We start from the raw sequence: 18,080 nt of genomic DNA, 5'->3' as shown, positions 1-18,080 counted from the left end.
ATCACACTCGACCTGAAAACACAAACCTCACACTCGACCTGAAAACACAAACATCACACTCGACCTGAAAACGCAAACATCACACTCGACCTGAAAAAATAAACATCACACTCGACCTGAAAACACAAACTCACACTCGACCTGAAAATACAAACCTCACACTCGACCTGAAAACACAAACCTCACACTCGACCTGAAAACACAAACCTCACACTCGACCTGAAAACACAACCATCACACTCGACCTGAAAACACAAACCTCACACTCGACCTGAAAACACAAACATCACACTCGACCTGAAAACACAAACCTCACACTCGACCTGAAAACACAACCATCACACTCGACCTGAAAACACAAACCTCACACTCGACCTGAAAACACAACCATCACACTCGACCTGAAAACACAACTATCACACTTGACCTGAAAACACAAACCTCACACTCGACCTGAAAACACAAACCTCACACTCGACCTGAAAACACAAACATCACACTCCACCTGAAAACACAAACATCCCACTCGACCTGAAAACACAAACATCACACTCGACCTGAAAACACAAACATCACACTCGACCTGAAAAAATAAACATCACACTCGACCTGAAAACACAAACATCACACTCGACCTGAAAAAATAAACATCACACTCGACCTGAAAACACAAACATCCCACTCGACCTGAAAACACAAACATCACACTCGACCTGAAAACACAAACATCACACTCGACCTGAAAAAATAAACATCACACTCGACCTGAAAACACAAACATCCCACTCGACCTGAAAACACAAACCTCACACTCGACCTGAAAACACAAACCTCACACTCGACCTGAAAACACAAACATCACACTCGACCTGAAAACACAACCATCACACTCGACCTGAAAACACAAACCTCACACTTGACCTGAAAACACAAACCTCACACTCGACCTGAAAACACAAACATCACACTCGACCTGAAAACACAAACCTCACACTCGACCTGAAAACACAACCATCACACTTGACCTGAAAACACAAACATCACACTCGACCTGAAAACACAAACATCCCACTCGACCTGAAAACACAAACCTCACACTCGACCTGAAAACACAAACATCACACTCGACCTGAAAACACAAACCTCACACTCGACCTGAAAACACAAACCTCACACTCGACCTGAAAACACAACCATCACACTTGACCTGAAAACACAAACCTCACACTCGACCTGAAAACACAAACATCACACTCGACCTGAAAACACAAACATCACACTCGACCTGAAAACACAAACATCACACTCGACCTGAAAACACAAACCTCACACTCGACCTGAAAACACAACCATCACACTTGACCTGAAAACACAAACATCACACTCGACCTGAAAACACAAACATCCCACTCGACCTGAAAACACAAACCTCACACTCGACCTGAAAACACAAACCTCACACTCGACCTGAAAACACAAACATCACACTCGACCTGAAAACACAACCATCACACTCGACCTGAAAACACAAACCTCACACTTGACCTGAAAACACAAACCTCACACTCGACCTGAAAACACAAACATCACACTCGACCTGAAAACACAAACCTCACACTCGACCTGAAAACACAACCATCACACTTGACCTGAAAACACAAACCTCACACTCGACCTGAAAAAATAAACCTCACACTCGACCTGAAAACACAAACCTCACACTCGACCTGAAAACACAAATCTCACACTCGACCTGAAAACACAAACCTCACCCTCGACCTGAAAACACAAACCTCACACTCGACCTGAAAACACAAACCACAAACTCGACCTGAAAACACAAACCACAAACTCGACCTGAAAACACAAACATCACACTCGACCTGAAAACACAAACCTCACACTCGACCTGAAAACACAAACATCACACTCGACCTGAAAACACAAACCTCACACTCGACCTGAAAACACAACCATCACACTTGACCTGAAAACACAAACCTCACACTCGACCTGAAAACACAAACCTCACACTCGACCTGAAAACACAAACATCACACTCGACCTGAAAACACAAACCTCACACTCGACCTGAAAACACAACCATCACACTCGACCTGAAAACACAAACCTCACACTCGACCTGAAAACACAACCATCACACTCGACCTGAAAACACAACTATCACACTTGACCTGAAAACACAAACCTCACACTCGACCTGAAAACACAAACCTCACACTCGACCTGAAAACACAAACATCACACTCCACCTGAAAACACAAACATCCCACTCGACCTGAAAACACAAACATCACACTCGACCTGAAAACACAAACATCACACTCGACCTGAAAAAATAAACATCACACTCGACCTGAAAACACAAACATCACACTCGACCTGAAAAAATAAACATCACACTCGACCTGAAAACACAAACATCCCACTCGACCTGAAAACACAAACATCACACTCGACCTGAAAACACAAACATCACACTCGACCTGAAAAAATAAACATCACACTCGACCTGAAAACACAAACATCCCACTCGACCTGAAAACACAAACCTCACACTCGACCTGAAAACACAAACCTCACACTCGACCTGAAAACACAAACATCACACTCGACCTGAAAACACAACCATCACACTCGACCTGAAAACACAAACCTCACACTTGACCTGAAAACACAAACCTCACACTCGACCTGAAAACACAAACATCACACTCGACCTGAAAACACAAACCTCACACTCGACCTGAAAACACAACCATCACACTTGACCTGAAAACACAAACATCACACTCGACCTGAAAACACAAACATCCCACTCGACCTGAAAACACAAACCTCACACTTGACCTGAAAACACAAACCTCACACTCGACCTGAAAACACAAACATCACACTCGACCTGAAAACACAACCATCACACTCGACCTGAAAACACAAACCTCACACTTGACCTGAAAACACAAACCTCACACTCGACCTGAAAACACAAACATCACACTCGACCTGAAAACACAAACCTCACACTCGACCTGAAAACACAAACCTCACACTCGACCTGAAAACACAAACCTCACACTCGACCTGAAAACACAAACCTCACACTCGACCTGAAAACACAAACCTCACACTCGACCTGAAAACACAACCATCACACTTGACCTGAAAACACAAACCTCACCCTCGACCTGAAAACACAACCATCACACTTGACCTGAAAACACAAACCTCACACTCGACCTGAAAAAATAAACCTCACACTCGACCTGAAAACACAAACCTCACACTCGACCTGAAAACACAACCATCACACTTGACCTGAAAACACAAACCTCACACTCGACCTGAAAAAATAAACCTCACACTCGACCTGAAAACACAAACATCACACTCGACCTGAAAACACAAATCTCACACTCGACCTGAAAACACAAACCTCACCCTCGACCTGAAAACACAAACCTCACACTCGACCTGAAAACACAAACCACAAACTCGACCTGAAAACACAAACCACAAACTCGACCTGAAAACACAAACATCACACTCGACCTGAAAACACAAACCTCACACTCGACCTGAAAACACAAACCTCACACTCGACCTGAAAACACAAACATCACACTCGACCTGAAAACACAACCATCACACTCGACCTGAAAACACAAACCTCACACTTGACCTGAAAACACAACCATCACACTTGACCTGAAAACACAAACCTCACACTCGACCTGAAAAAATAAACCTCACACTCGACCTGAAAACACAAACCTCACACTCGACCTGAAAACACAACCATCACACTTGACCTGAAAACACAAACCTCACACTCGACCTGAAAAAATAAACCTCACACTCGACCTGAAAACACAAACCTCACACTCGACCTGAAAACACAAATCTCACACTCGACCTGAAAACACAAACCTCACCCTCGACCTGAAAACACAAACCTCACACTCGACCTGAAAACACAAACCACAAACTCGACCTGAAAACACAAACCACAAACTCGACCTGAAAACACAAACATCACACTCGACCTGAAAACACAAACCTCACACTCGACCTGAAAACACAAACATCACACTCGACCTGAAAACACAAACCTCACACTCGACCTGAAAACACAACCATCACACTTGACCTGAAAACACAAACCTCACACTCGACCTGAAAACACAAACCTCACACTCGACCTGAAAACACAAACATCACACTCGACCTGAAAACACAAACCTCACACTCGACCTGAAAACACAAACATCACACTTGACCTGAAAACACAAACCTCACACTCGACCTGAAAAAATAAACCTCGTACTCGACCTGAAAACACAAACCTCACACTCGACCTGAAAACACAAACCCCACACACAAACATCACACTCGACCTGAAAACAAAAACCTCGCACTCGACCTGAAAACACAAACCTCGCACTCGACCTGAAAACACAAACCTCGCACTCGACCTGAAAACACAAACATCACACTCGACCTGAAAACACAAACATCACACTCGACCTGAAAAAATAAAAATCACACTCGACCTGAAAACACAAACCTCACACTCGACCTGAAAACACAAACCCCACACACAAACATCACACTCGACCTGAAAACAAAAACCTCGCACTCGACCTGAAAACACAAACCTCGTACTCGACCTGAAAACACAAACCTCGCACTCGACCTGAAAACACAAACCTCACACTCGACCTGAAAACACAAACATCACACTCGACCTGAAAACACAAACATCACACTCGACCTGAAAAAATAAACATCACACTCGACCTGAAAACACAAACATCCCACTCGACCTGAAAACACAAACCTCACACTCGACCTGAAAACACAAACATCACACTCGACCTGAAAACACAAACATCACACTCGACCTGAAAACACAAACCTCACACTCGACCTGAAAACACAAACCTCACACTCGACCTGAAAACACAAACCTCACACTCGACCTGAAAACACAAACATCACACTCGACCTGAAAACACAAACCTCACACTCGACCTGAAAACACAACCATCACACTCGACCTGAAAACACAAACCTCGCACTCGACCTGAAAACACAAACCTCACACTCGACCTGAAAACACAAACATCACACTCGACCTGAAAACACAAACCTCACACTCGACCTGAAAATACAAACCTCACACTCGACCTCACACTCGACCTGAAAACACAAATCTCACACTCGACCTGAAAACACAAACCTCACACTCGACCTGAAAACACAAACCTCACCCTCGACCTGAAAACACAAACCTCACACTCGACCTGAAAACATAAACATCGCACTCGACCTGAAAACACAAACATCGCACTCGACCTGAAAACACAAACCTCGCACTCGACCTGAAAACACAAACATCGCACTCGACCTGAAAACACAAACCTCGCACTCGACCTGAAAACACAAACCTCACACTCGACCTGAAAACACAAACCTCACACTCGACCTGAAAACACAAACCTCACACTCGACCTGAAAACACAAACCTCACACTCGACCTGAAAACACAAACATCACACTCGACCTGAAAACACAAACCTCACACTCGACCTGAAAACACAAACCTCACACTCGACCTGAAAACACAAACATCACACTCGACCTGAAAACACAACCATCACACTTGACCTGAAAACACAAACCTCACACTCGACCTGAAAACACAAACCTCACACTCGACCTGAAAACACAAACCTCACACTCGACCTGAAAACACAAACATCACACTCGACCTGAAAACACAACCATCACACTTGACCTGAAAACACAAACCTCACACTCGACCTGAAAACACAAACCTCACACTCGACCTGAAAACACAACCATCACACTCGACCTGAAAACACAAACCTCACACTCGACCTGAAAACACAAACCTCACACTCGACCTGAAAACACAAACCTCACACTCGACCTGAAAACACAAACATCACACTCGACCTGAAAACACAACCATCACACTTGACCTGAAAACACAAACCTCACACTCGACCTGAAAACACAAACCTCACACTCGACCTGAAAACACAACCATCACACTCGACCTGAAAACACAAACCTCGCACTCGACCTGAAAACACAAACCTCACACTCGACCTGAAAACACAAACATCACACTCGACCTGAAAACACAAACCTCACACTCGACCTGAAAATACAAACCTCACACTCGACCTCACACTCGACCTGAAAACACAAATCTCACACTCGACCTGAAAACACAAACCTCACACTCGACCTGAAAACACAAACCTCACCCTCGACCTGAAAACACAAACCTCACACTCGACCTGAAAACATAAACATCGCACTCGACCTGAAAACACAAACATCGCACTCGACCTGAAAACACAAACCTCGCACTCGACCTGAAAACACAAACATCGCACTCGACCTGAAAACACAAACCTCGCACTCGACCTGAAAACACAAACCTCACACTCGACCTGAAAACACAAACCTCACACTTGACCTGAAAACACAAACCTCACACTCGACCTGAAAACACAAACCTCACACTCGATCTGAAAACACAAACATCACACTCGACCTGAAAACACAAACCTCACACTCGACCTGAAAATACAAACCTCACACTCGACCTCACACTCGACCTGAAAACACAAATCTCACACTCGACCTGAAAACACAAACCTCACACTCGACCTGAAAACACAAACCTCACCCTCGACCTGAAAACACAAACCTCACACTCGACCTGAAAACATAAACATCGCACTCGACCTGAAAACACAAACATCGCACTCGACCTGAAAACACAAACCTCGCACTCGACCTGAAAACACAAACATCGCACTCGACCTGAAAACACAAACCTCGCACTCGACCTGAAAACACAAACCTCACACTCGACCTGAAAACACAAACCTCACACTCGACCTGAAAACACAAACCTCACACTCGACCTGAAAACACAAACCTCACACTCGACCTGAAAACACAAACCTCACACTCGACCTGAAAACACAAACATCACACTCGACCTGAAAACACAACCATCACACTTGACCTGAAAACACAAACCTCACACTCGACCTGAAAACACAAACCTCACACTCGACCTGAAAACACAACCATCACACTCGACCTGAAAACACAAACCTCGCACTCGACCTGAAAACACAAACCTCACACTCGACCTGAAAACACAAACATCACACTCGACCTGAAAACACAAACCTCACACTCGACCTGAAAATACAAACCTCACACTCGACCTCACACTCGACCTGAAAACACAAATCTCACACTCGACCTGAAAACACAAACCTCACACTCGACCTGAAAACACAAACCTCACCCTCGACCTGAAAACACAAACCTCACACTCGACCTGAAAACATAAACATCGCACTCGACCTGAAAACACAAACATCGCACTCGACCTGAAAACACAAACCTCGCACTCGACCTGAAAACACAAACCTCACACTCGACCTGAAAACACAAACCTCACACTTGACCTGAAAACACAAACCTCACACTCGACCTGAAAACACAAACCTCACACTCGATCTGAAAACACAAACATCACACTCGACCTGAAAACACAAACCTCACACTCGACCTGAAAATACAAACCTCACACTCGACCTGAAAACACAAACCTCACACTCGACCTGAAAACACAAACATCACACTCGACCTGAAAACACAACCATCACACTCGACCTGAAAACACAAACCTCACACTCGACCTCACACTCGACCTGAAAACACAAACATCACACTCGACCTGAAAACACAACCATCACACTCGACCTGAAAACACAAATCTCACACTCGACCTGAAAACACAAACCTCACACTCGACCTGAAAACACAAACCTCACCCTCGACCTGAAAACACAAACCTCACACTCGACCTGAAAACATAAACATCGCACTCGACCTGAAAACACAAACATCGCACTCGACCTGAAAACACAAACCTCGCACTCGACCTGAAAACACAAACATCGCACTCGACCTGAAAACACAAACCTCGCACTCGACCTGAAAACACAAACCTCGCACTCGACCTGAAAACACAAACCTCACACTCGACCTGAAAACACAAACCTCACACTCGACCTGAAAACACAAACCTCACACTCGACCTGAAAACACAAATCTCACACTCGACCTGAAAACACAAACCTCACACTCGACCTGAAAACACAACCATCACACTCGACCTGAAAACACAAACCTCACACTCGACCTGAAAACACAAACCTCACACTCGACCTGAAAACACAAACCTCACACTCGACCTGAAAACACAAACCTCACACTCGACCTGAAAACACAAACCTCGCACTCGACCTGAAAACACAAACATCGCACTCGACCTGAAAACACAAACATCGCACTCGACCTGAAAACACAAACCTCGCACTCGACCTGAAAACACAAACCTCACACTCGACCTGCAAACTTAAACCTCACACTCGACCTGAAAACACAAACATCACACTCGACCTGAAAACACAAACTCACACTCGACCTGAAAACACAAACCTCACACTCGACCTGAAAACACAAACATCGCACTAGACCTGAAAACACAAACATCGCACTCGACCTGAAAACACAAACCTCGCACTCGACCTGAAAACACAAACCTCGCACTCGACCTGAAAACACAAACCTCCAACTCGACCTGAAAACACAACCATCACACTCGACCTGAAAACACAAACCTCACACTCGACCTGAAAACACAAACCTCACACTCGACCTGAAAACACAAACCTCACACTCGACCTGAAAACACAAACCTCACACTCGACCTGAAAACACAAACCTCGCACTCGACCTGAAAACACAAACATCGCACTCGACCTGAAAACACAAACCTCACACTCGACCTGAAAACACAAACATCACACTCGACCTGAAAACACAAACCTCACACTCGACCTGAAAACACAATCCTCACACTCGACCTGAAAACACAAACCTCACACTCGACCTGAAAACACAAACATCACACTCGACCTGAAAACACAATCCTCACACTCGACCTGTAAACAAAAACCTCACACTCGACCTGAAAACACAAACATCACACTCGACCTGAAAACACAAACCTCACACTCGACCTGAAAACACAAACCTCACACACAAACATCACACTCGACCTGAAAACACAAACCTCGCACTCGACCTGAAAACACAAACCTCGTACTCGACCTGAAAACACAAACCTCGCACTCGATCTGAAAACACAAACCTCGCACTCGACCTGAAAACACAAACCTCGCACTCGACCTGAAAACACAAACATCGCACTCGACCGGAAAACACAAACATCACACTCGACCTGAAAACACAAACCTCGCACTCGACCTGAAAACACAAACCTCGCACTCGACCTGAAAACACAAACCTCACACTCGACCTGAAAACACAAACATCACACTCGACCTGAAAACACAAACCTCACACTCGACCTGAAAATACAAACCTCACACTCGACCTGAAAACACAAACATCACACTCGACCTGAAAACACAAACCTCACACTCGACCTGAAAACACAAATCTCACACTCGACCTGAAAACACAAACCTCACACTCGACCTGAAAACACAAACCTCACACTCGACCTGAAAACACAAACCTCACACTCGACCTGAAAACACAAACATCACACTCGACCTGAAAACACAAACCTCACACTCGACCTGAAAACACAAACCTCACCCTCGACCTGAAAACACAAACCTCACACTCGACCTGAAAACACAAACCTCACACTCGACCTGAAAACACAAACCTCACACTCGACCTGAAAACACAAACCTCGCACTCGACCTGAAAAGATAAACATCGCACTCGACCTGAAAACACAAACATCGCACTCGACCTGAAAACACAAACCTCGCACTCGACCTGAAAACACAAACCTCACACTTGACCTGAAAATACAAACCTCACACTCGACCTCACACTCGACCTGAAAACACAAATCTCACACTCGACCTGAAAACACAAACCTCACACTCGACCTGAAAACACAAACCTCACCCTCGACCTGAAAACACAAACCTCACACTCGACCTGAAAACATAAACATCGCACTCGACCTGAAAACACAAACATCGCACTCGACCTGAAAACACAAACCTCGCACTCGACCTGAAAACACAAACATCGCACTCGACCTGAAAACACAAACCTCGCACTCGACCTGAAAACACAAACCTCACACTCGACCTGAAAACACAAACCTCACACTCGACCTGAAAACACAAACCTCACACTCGACCTGAAAACACAAACCTCACACTCGATCTGAAAACACAAACATCACACTCGACCTGAAAACACAAACCTCACACTCGACCTGAAAATACAAACCTCACACTCGACCTCACACTCGACCTGAAAACACAAATCTCACACTCACAGCTCATGGGGAAATAGCGGGTCATTTTGGGGTAAAGAAAACGTCTACGGTTACGTATGTAACCCTCGTTCCCTGAGTAGGGAACGGAGACGTTACGTCGGATGACGACGAATGGGGTTTCGCTTAGAACACCTATCGACTTGCATAGCGTATCTCCGCCCCACCTCATTTCGGCTGGAGGAACAGTCTCAATCGCACCCATCGCCAGTAGGGTAGCAACCTCCGCTCTCATGATAGGGGCATAGCCACCGACCAAAGTGGAGCAGACTCCCCTGAAGCGGGGAGGAGACCGTGCGAACTGAATCGCAAGCCGAGCCGATGGTTCGCGCGACCCAGCGGAACAGAAGGGAAGCTCTAGGCAGGCTCCCAACTGTACCAGCGGCGTCAAGAACCACAGACGTCCCCCCGGTGGTGCAGCGAAGCGGAATGACCGGCCCAGACGTGGACGGCATAGCGGCCCGGTGTGGGGGCAAGGTCATAACCGCACCCTTACAGAGGAGCCCAGGGAAGGACCAGCGTTCCACGGGGGCCTGCTCTGTCAGGGGTCTGGCGACAGAGGGGGACAGGGGCGAAGCGGCCCGTGAACGGCACGCCGTGTCAACCGCCTCTGGAACAGAGGGGGACGAGGAGAGCACGGCTTGTGGGCGGCGCTCTGTGTCGTCCGAGAACTCTATATGCTCAGAGACGAGAGAGTCAGTTCTTTCTGAATAAGGATTCTTAGCCAGCCCTCCACCGGGGAAAGGAGTGGCCCTGCTACCTACTCCTGGAAGAACTGAGTCTCATCTCTGAGCAGCCCATCTCAAAAGTGCCGCTAACCCGGCGTTTAGCGGGGGGCGGGCTGGAGAAGGCTGTGGCGTCCCACCTACGGTCTTCCAGAGCCAGGCCCGGGTGAATGGGCGGGGTTGGAACCGTAGGAGGGTGCCTTCGGCGGTGGGCAGACTGAGGGATCTGAGCGGACGGCGGGGCCGTCGGGCAGAATAACCTCAATCTGCTCATGGGCGGTTGAGAACTGTAGGGCATAAGCACTCAACCGCACCGCCGAAGAGGCCGACTTGGGAGATGGGGGTGTCGAGCAGACGGGTCCACCCGACATCGTGCACATCAGACCGGTCAGCCCCAGAATGGTGAACATCACCTGACTCCGAGAGCGTACGGCCACTTTCGTCGCTCGGAGAGCAAGGTCAGTGGCGGCGCGCAGCTCACTGAAGAGCCTCGGGTCAGTCCCGCCCTCCTGCATGTCCATGAGCATCTGGGTCAGGTAGACCAGCAGAACGGTCATGGGATGCAGTGAGGCGGCTGCCTGTCCTGTGGCACTATAGGATTTCGCCACAGATTAGTGTAGACGAAAAGAACTACAGGCTTAGGACGGGTGCTTAGGATTGCGCCGGGAAGCACTCTGAGGACATAGTAGCATGGCAACAGAGCGTTCAACCGGGGGGACCCCAGTGTACCCATGGGCAGCGGCCCCTGAGGGGAGGAAAGGCGGATGAGACCAACGAGCGGACCCGTGGTCTCATCATGCACGTCCGGGAGGAAAGATATTGGGGTTTGCCGTGGACGCGGGTCGGCGGCCTCACCCAAAAACCAATCGTCCCGGGAAAGCATGGCCGTCATCTCCGGATCAGACTCAGGCACAACCGTATGCACACCAGAGGGTGGCAGCTGTGACGAGTCGTCATTTCCAGAAGAATCAAGCCCACCTAGTGATGCTGCTACAGACACAGCATCATCCTCTGTAGCTTCAAATGAAAACACACGGGCCACCCCTTTTTTTTTTTTTTTTTTTTGGGTAGACTCGTGGAATCATCAGTTCGCTAGCGGGCACCGTCATTAAAGAGGGGGGCTGGGGTCGCGGACACAGAGTCGGCGCCTTGTTCCAGACCAACACCCTCAGGTCACCCTGGCCACCAGCCGAAGATCGGGGGGTGGATGAGGGGACTCTCACTCTTGCGAGTTCACCGAGTCTCGACCTATATATGACGCGATGATCACGTTCCCAGAGAGAACATGAGTCATCCACGAGCGCTGTTCAAGCATGATCAAAGCCCAACACACTAGACAGCGCTTGTGCCCATCAGAGTCCGATACCAGTCCGCTGCAACCAGAAATGCACGGGCGAGCCGTCTTTAAAAAGACGTGCCGCGTGCGAGCTCTTTTAAGAGAGGAGAAAAAAAAACTCTGAGATGTTGAAGCACACAGGGAGACACACACACACTGGCAGATCACTGCACAGATCAGCAGGCACTGTGAGCTCGCTGCAGATCGCCGTCACACCAACATCGGAGAGAGAAGCTCGTCTCGTAGAGCGAAGTCAGAGATGACTGTGGAGTGAAGAAATATTCTTGGCTCCGAAGCGAAAACATATCTGCATGTTGCTGGCGTCCTCCTTTTATACCCACGAGGTAAGGCGGAGATACGCTATGCAAATTCCGCAGACCCATGGCATTTCTTTGCCATTGGCTCGTTTTGTAATACTCGAAGTCGATAGGTGTTCTAAGCGAAACCCCATTCGTCGTCATCCGACGTAACTCGGAGTGACAACGAAAGGGAACCTACAATCTATTCTTCAAACATTGCTACTGGCCACGGATAAAGAGGGACGTTGCACAGTTTGTTCAAACGTGTCATGTCTGTCAGGTGGCAGGGAAGCAAAATGCTGTCGTTAAGCCTGCGCCTTTACAGCCCATTCCGTCTGTTGGTAAGACTTTCGAGCATTTGATCATTGATTGTGTGGGCCCCTTACCCCAGTCAAAATCAGGCTGTGTTTTTTTGTTTACCATCATGTGCCAGGCGACTCGTTATCCTGTTGCGTATGCTTTGAGCACCATTACTACAAGATCTGTGTTGAAATCATTGTCGCAGTTTATTTCAATATTTGGTATTCCCAGAGTCATTCAAAGTGATCGGGGTTAAAATTTTACTTCAAAACCGTTCGCAGCAGCCTTGAAACAGCTGAGTATCCAGCACAACTTGAGTAGCGCGTACCATGCACAAAGTCAAGGGGTGTTGGAGCGTTTCCATGCCACTCTAAAGTCTCTTTTGCCTGCATACTGCATAGAGATGAAACGGGAGTGGGAGGATGGTTTACCATGGCTGTTGTTAGCGGCTAGAACGGTTGTGCAAGAAAGCACAGGTTTTAGTCCAAATGAATTGGTATTTGGTCACAAGGTTCGTACCCCATTGTCGGTGTTGTCAAGTGACCTGGATACAAGTGAACGGCTTTGCCGTGCGGGGTGTGCTCACTCCACCATGTACAGAAAATGTTTGGGCCGTTTCTCTCCCTCCAATCTTAAGGGGGAGCTGTTCGTTTTCGTTCCATCTGACAGCAGCTGATTGGCGGGACGGTTTAAAAACATCTCCTGCCAGTTGTTTGGGGTGCTCTGGGCGGTGCGTCTCGGCATTGCTCTGGTGGCAGCACCAGCATCAATCCTACTCCTTTTTTGTTTTGTTTGGATTACACATAGTCTACACTTAACTGATCTACACTACACTCTTGATTAGTTTTCTCTTGTTTCTCATTTACTGACTTTATACTTTTGTTGATTTAAATTATGATTTCATCGTATAATCTAATGTTTAAATAAATTGTTTTTTTGATTTAACTTAACAGACAGTGTGGTCTCCCCTATGTCATTGCTACTGTGAGCCAGGTAGTCGTGACATATGGTAGTCTCCGTCGCCTGGAGAGCAAGGTCGGTCGCTGCGCGAAGCTCATCAAAGAGCCCTGGGTCTGTCCTACCCTCGTGTATGTCTCTGAGCATCTGGCCCTGGTAGACCTGCAGAGTGGCCATAGCATGCAGTGAAGCAGCCGCCTGTCCCGCCGCTCTGTAAGACTTCGCCACCAGGGTCGACGAAAATCTACAGGCTTTGGATGGGTGCTTAGGCTCGCCCCGAGAAGAAGCACTCTGAGGACATAGTTGCATGGCAACAGAGCGTTCAACCGGGGGAAGCCCAGTGTACCCACGGGCAGCTGCCTCATCGAGGGGAGGAAAGGTGGATGAGACCAGCGAGCTGTCCCGAGAAGACAGGGGGGTCTTCCAGGACTTCGAGATCTCATCATGCACATCCGGGAAGAAAGGTATTGGGGTTTGCCGAGGACGAGGGTCGGCGGCCTTACCCAAAAACCAATCGTCCAGCCGCGAGCGCTCGGGACAGGGTGGAGGCCTCCACTCAAGTCCGATGCTCGCGGCTAGCCGGGAAAGCATGGCCGTCATCTCCGGATCAGACTCGAGCACAGCCGTATGCACACCGGAAGGTGGCAGCTGTGACGAGCCCTCACTTCCAGAAGACTCAAACCCACCTAGTGATGCTGCAACAGACATGGCATCTTCCTCTGTAGCTACAACTGAAACACGCGGGCCACCAGAGGGTAGACCCGTGGGAATCAGCAGTTCGCTAGCGGGCACCGTCATTGAAGAGGGGGGCTGGGGTTGCGGACACATAGTCGGCGCCTTGTTCCAGACCGTAACCCTCAGGTCACCCTGGCCACCAGCCGCAGAGCGGGGGGTGGATGAGGGGACTCTCACTCTTGCGAGTTCACGGAGTCTCGACCGTAATGACGCGATGGTCATGTTCCCACAGAGAGAACATGAGTCATCCACGAGCGCTGCTCTAGCATGATCAATGCCCAAACATACTATGCAACGCTCGTGCCCATCAGAGTCCGATACCAATCTGCCGCAACCAGAAGTACACAGACGAGACATCTTTAAAAAGACGTGCCAAGTGTAAGTTCTTTTAGTGAGAGAAAACTCAAGTGTTGAAGCACCCGGGGAGAAACGCACCGACTGGCAGACCACTGCAACAGATCAGCAGGAAGCACGCTCTCGCCGTAGATCGCCGTCACACCAACACTCAAGGTATTGGTGTACACTTGGCTCCGAAGCGAAAAACATATCTGCATGTTGCCGGCTTCCTCCTTTTATACCCACAAGGTGGGGCGGAGTTACGCCATGCAAATACCGCAGACCCATGGCATTTCTTTGCCATTGGCTTGTTTTGTAATACTCGAAGTTGATAGGCTTTCTAAGCGAAACCCCATTCGTCGTCATCCGACGTAACTCGGAGTGACAACGAAAGGGAACGTCTACGGTTACGTATGTAACCCTCGTTCCCTGAGTAGGGAACGGAGACGTTACGTCGGATGACGACGAATGGGGTTTCGCTTAGAAAGCCTATCAACTTCGAGTATTACAAAACGAGCCAATGGCAAAGAAATGCCATGGGTCTGCGGAATTTGCATGGCGTAACTCCGCCCCACCTCGTGGGTATAAAAGGAGGAAGCCGGCAGCAAGCAGATATGTTTCTTCGCTGAGGAGCCAAGACTGAGCTCAGGCGATCCCCGCGGTACAGCGGAAAGTGGCAGGCAGACGTAACGTCTCCGTTCCCTACTCAGGGAACGAGGGTTACATACGTAACCGTAGACGTTCCCTTTCGTTGTCACTCCGAGTTACGTCGGATGACGACGAATGGGGTTACCAGTCTAATCACGCCACCTTCTCAGCTGTCTTCCAGTGCCCTGCGTAAATCGAGATCCCTGCCAGCCTGGACAAAGGACTCCATATAACACAGGAATACCAAGGTACACTGGGAAGCATATCCCAAGCTAGGGGAAGTATGCAATTAATGCCAGCCCGGAGGGGGGGGACTTAGAGAATACACATATGACCCGAAGGAAGCATATGGGAACACTGGGGTGTCCAGCCGCAGGTGGAATATTTCAACCCCAGGGGTGGCAAGGTGGCTTGCCAAGGGAAAGACACACGCTCAGAGAGGCTTACAGTGGAAATACACATGTGGGGGTCGCTCAGAGGAGGGACCATGCACACGGGAGGCACCTAGCCGACGCACAGGCAATAGACACTGGCGCCGACGTCAGGAGTGCTGGAGGAGCTCAGGGCTTTCGGAGAAGCTCACCTGAGAAAAATATCGCACGTATCCAGTCCGTGGAGTGGAATGGCGAGCAAGCGAAGACACCTGAGCGGGTCCGGTACTAGCTGGTTGAAGCGAGTACACGAGAGGACACAGGCTCCACTCGGAGATTATAGAATCTGGCGAATGTGTTAGGTGTCGCCCAGCCTGCAGCTCTGCAGATGTCTGTTAGCGAGGCACCATGCGCTAGAGCCCAAGAGGACGCCACACTCCGGGTGGAGTGGGCAGTCACACCAAGGGGGCACGGTCGACCTTGCTGCTGGTAAGCCAAGGCAATGGTGTCCACTATCCAGTGAGACAACCTTTGCTTGGAGAGAGCCTTTCCCTTCAGCTTCCCACCATAACAGACAAAGAGCTGGTCTGAGGTCCTGAAACACTGCGTTCTGTCTACATAGGCGCGGAGAGCGCGTACTGGACAGAGCAGTGCCAAGGCTGGGTCTGCCTCCTCCGAGGGCAGCGCTTGCAGGTTCACCACCTGGTCCCGGAAGGGAGTGGTAGGAACCTTGGGCACATATCCAGGCCGGGGTCTCAGGATCACGTGAGAGTAAGCCGGCCCAAATTCCAGGCACGCTTCGTCAACGGAGAATGCGTGCAGGTCCCCAACCCTCTTGATGGAGGCCAGTGCAACCAGAAGCGCTGTCTTCATCGACAGGAACTTAAGCTCAACTGATTGCAGGGGCTCAAAGGGAGCACTCTTCAGGGCAGTTAGAACCACTGAGAGGTCCCAAGAGGGAACGAGAGGAGGACGAGGAGGATTTAGTCTCCTCGCTCCTCTCAGGAACCTGATGATCAGGTCGTGCTTCCCTACCGACTTACCTTCGATGAGGTCATGATGTGCGGCAATGGCGGCAACATAGACCTTCAGGGTGGAGGGAGACAGCCTTCGCTCCAGCCCCTGTTGAAGGAAGGAAAGCAAAACACTGATCGAGCATCTCCGGGGGTCTTCTCGGTGAGAAGAGCACCAGTTGACGAAGAGGTTCCACTTCAACGCATAGACGTGTCTCGTGGACGACGCTCTAGCGGAAGTGATGGTAGCCACCACCGCTGGTGGTAGGGTACTCAAACCTGCCTCGTCCCATCCAGGAGCCACACGTGGAGGTTCCAAAGATCGGGACGAGGGTGCCATAGGGTGCCCCGTCCCTGAGAAAGAAGGTTCTTCCTCAGAGGGATCGGCCAAGGAGGTGCTGTCGCGAGGAGTACTAGTTCGGGGAACCAGGTCCGGTTGGGCCAGTAAGGGGCAACCAGAATGACCTGCTCCTCGTCCTCCCTGACCTTGCGCAAAGTGTGCGCAAGAAGGCTCACTGGGGGAAACGCATACTTGCGGCCCTGCGGCCAGCTGTGCGCCAGAGCGTCCGTGCCGAGCGTGCCCTCGGTCAGGGAATAGAACTGGGCGCAGTGGGTCGAGTCGTGAGAGGCAAACAGATCTATCTGCGCGTCCCCGAACTGGTCCCAAATCAGCTGAACCGACTGGGGATGGAGTCGCCATTCTCCAGGGAGGGGCTGAAGCCGTGAGAGCTCGTCGGCTGCACAGTTCAGCGCTCCGGGAATGAAGATGGCTCGAAGCGACCTCAGATGCTTCTGACTCCATAGGAGGAGGTGGCGAGCGAGTTGTGACATACGGCGGGAGCGTAGACCACCTTGATGGTTGATGTACGCTACAGTGGCGGTA

The 18,080-nt window shown here is 49.2% G+C and overlaps 1 protein-coding gene across 2 annotated transcripts in view; it reads right to left on the bottom strand.

The window, feature by feature from the left end:
• The window catches only part of LOC143746545 (protein NLRC3-like), a 49,917-nt gene that overhangs the window by 8,686 nt on the left and 23,151 nt on the right, over positions 1-18,080 (bottom strand). The gene's annotated exons all lie outside the window — the stretch shown is intronic.

The sequence above is a fragment of the Siphateles boraxobius genome, unplaced genomic scaffold, assembly GCF_051911475.1.
Source record: "Siphateles boraxobius isolate OS27281-9 unplaced genomic scaffold, OSU_SipBor_1 100, whole genome shotgun sequence".
NCBI classification, from domain to species: domain Eukaryota; kingdom Metazoa; phylum Chordata; class Actinopteri; order Cypriniformes; family Leuciscidae; genus Siphateles; species Siphateles boraxobius.
Note: the sequence above shows the minus strand (reverse complement) of the source record. Positions and strands in the feature narration are given on the sequence as shown.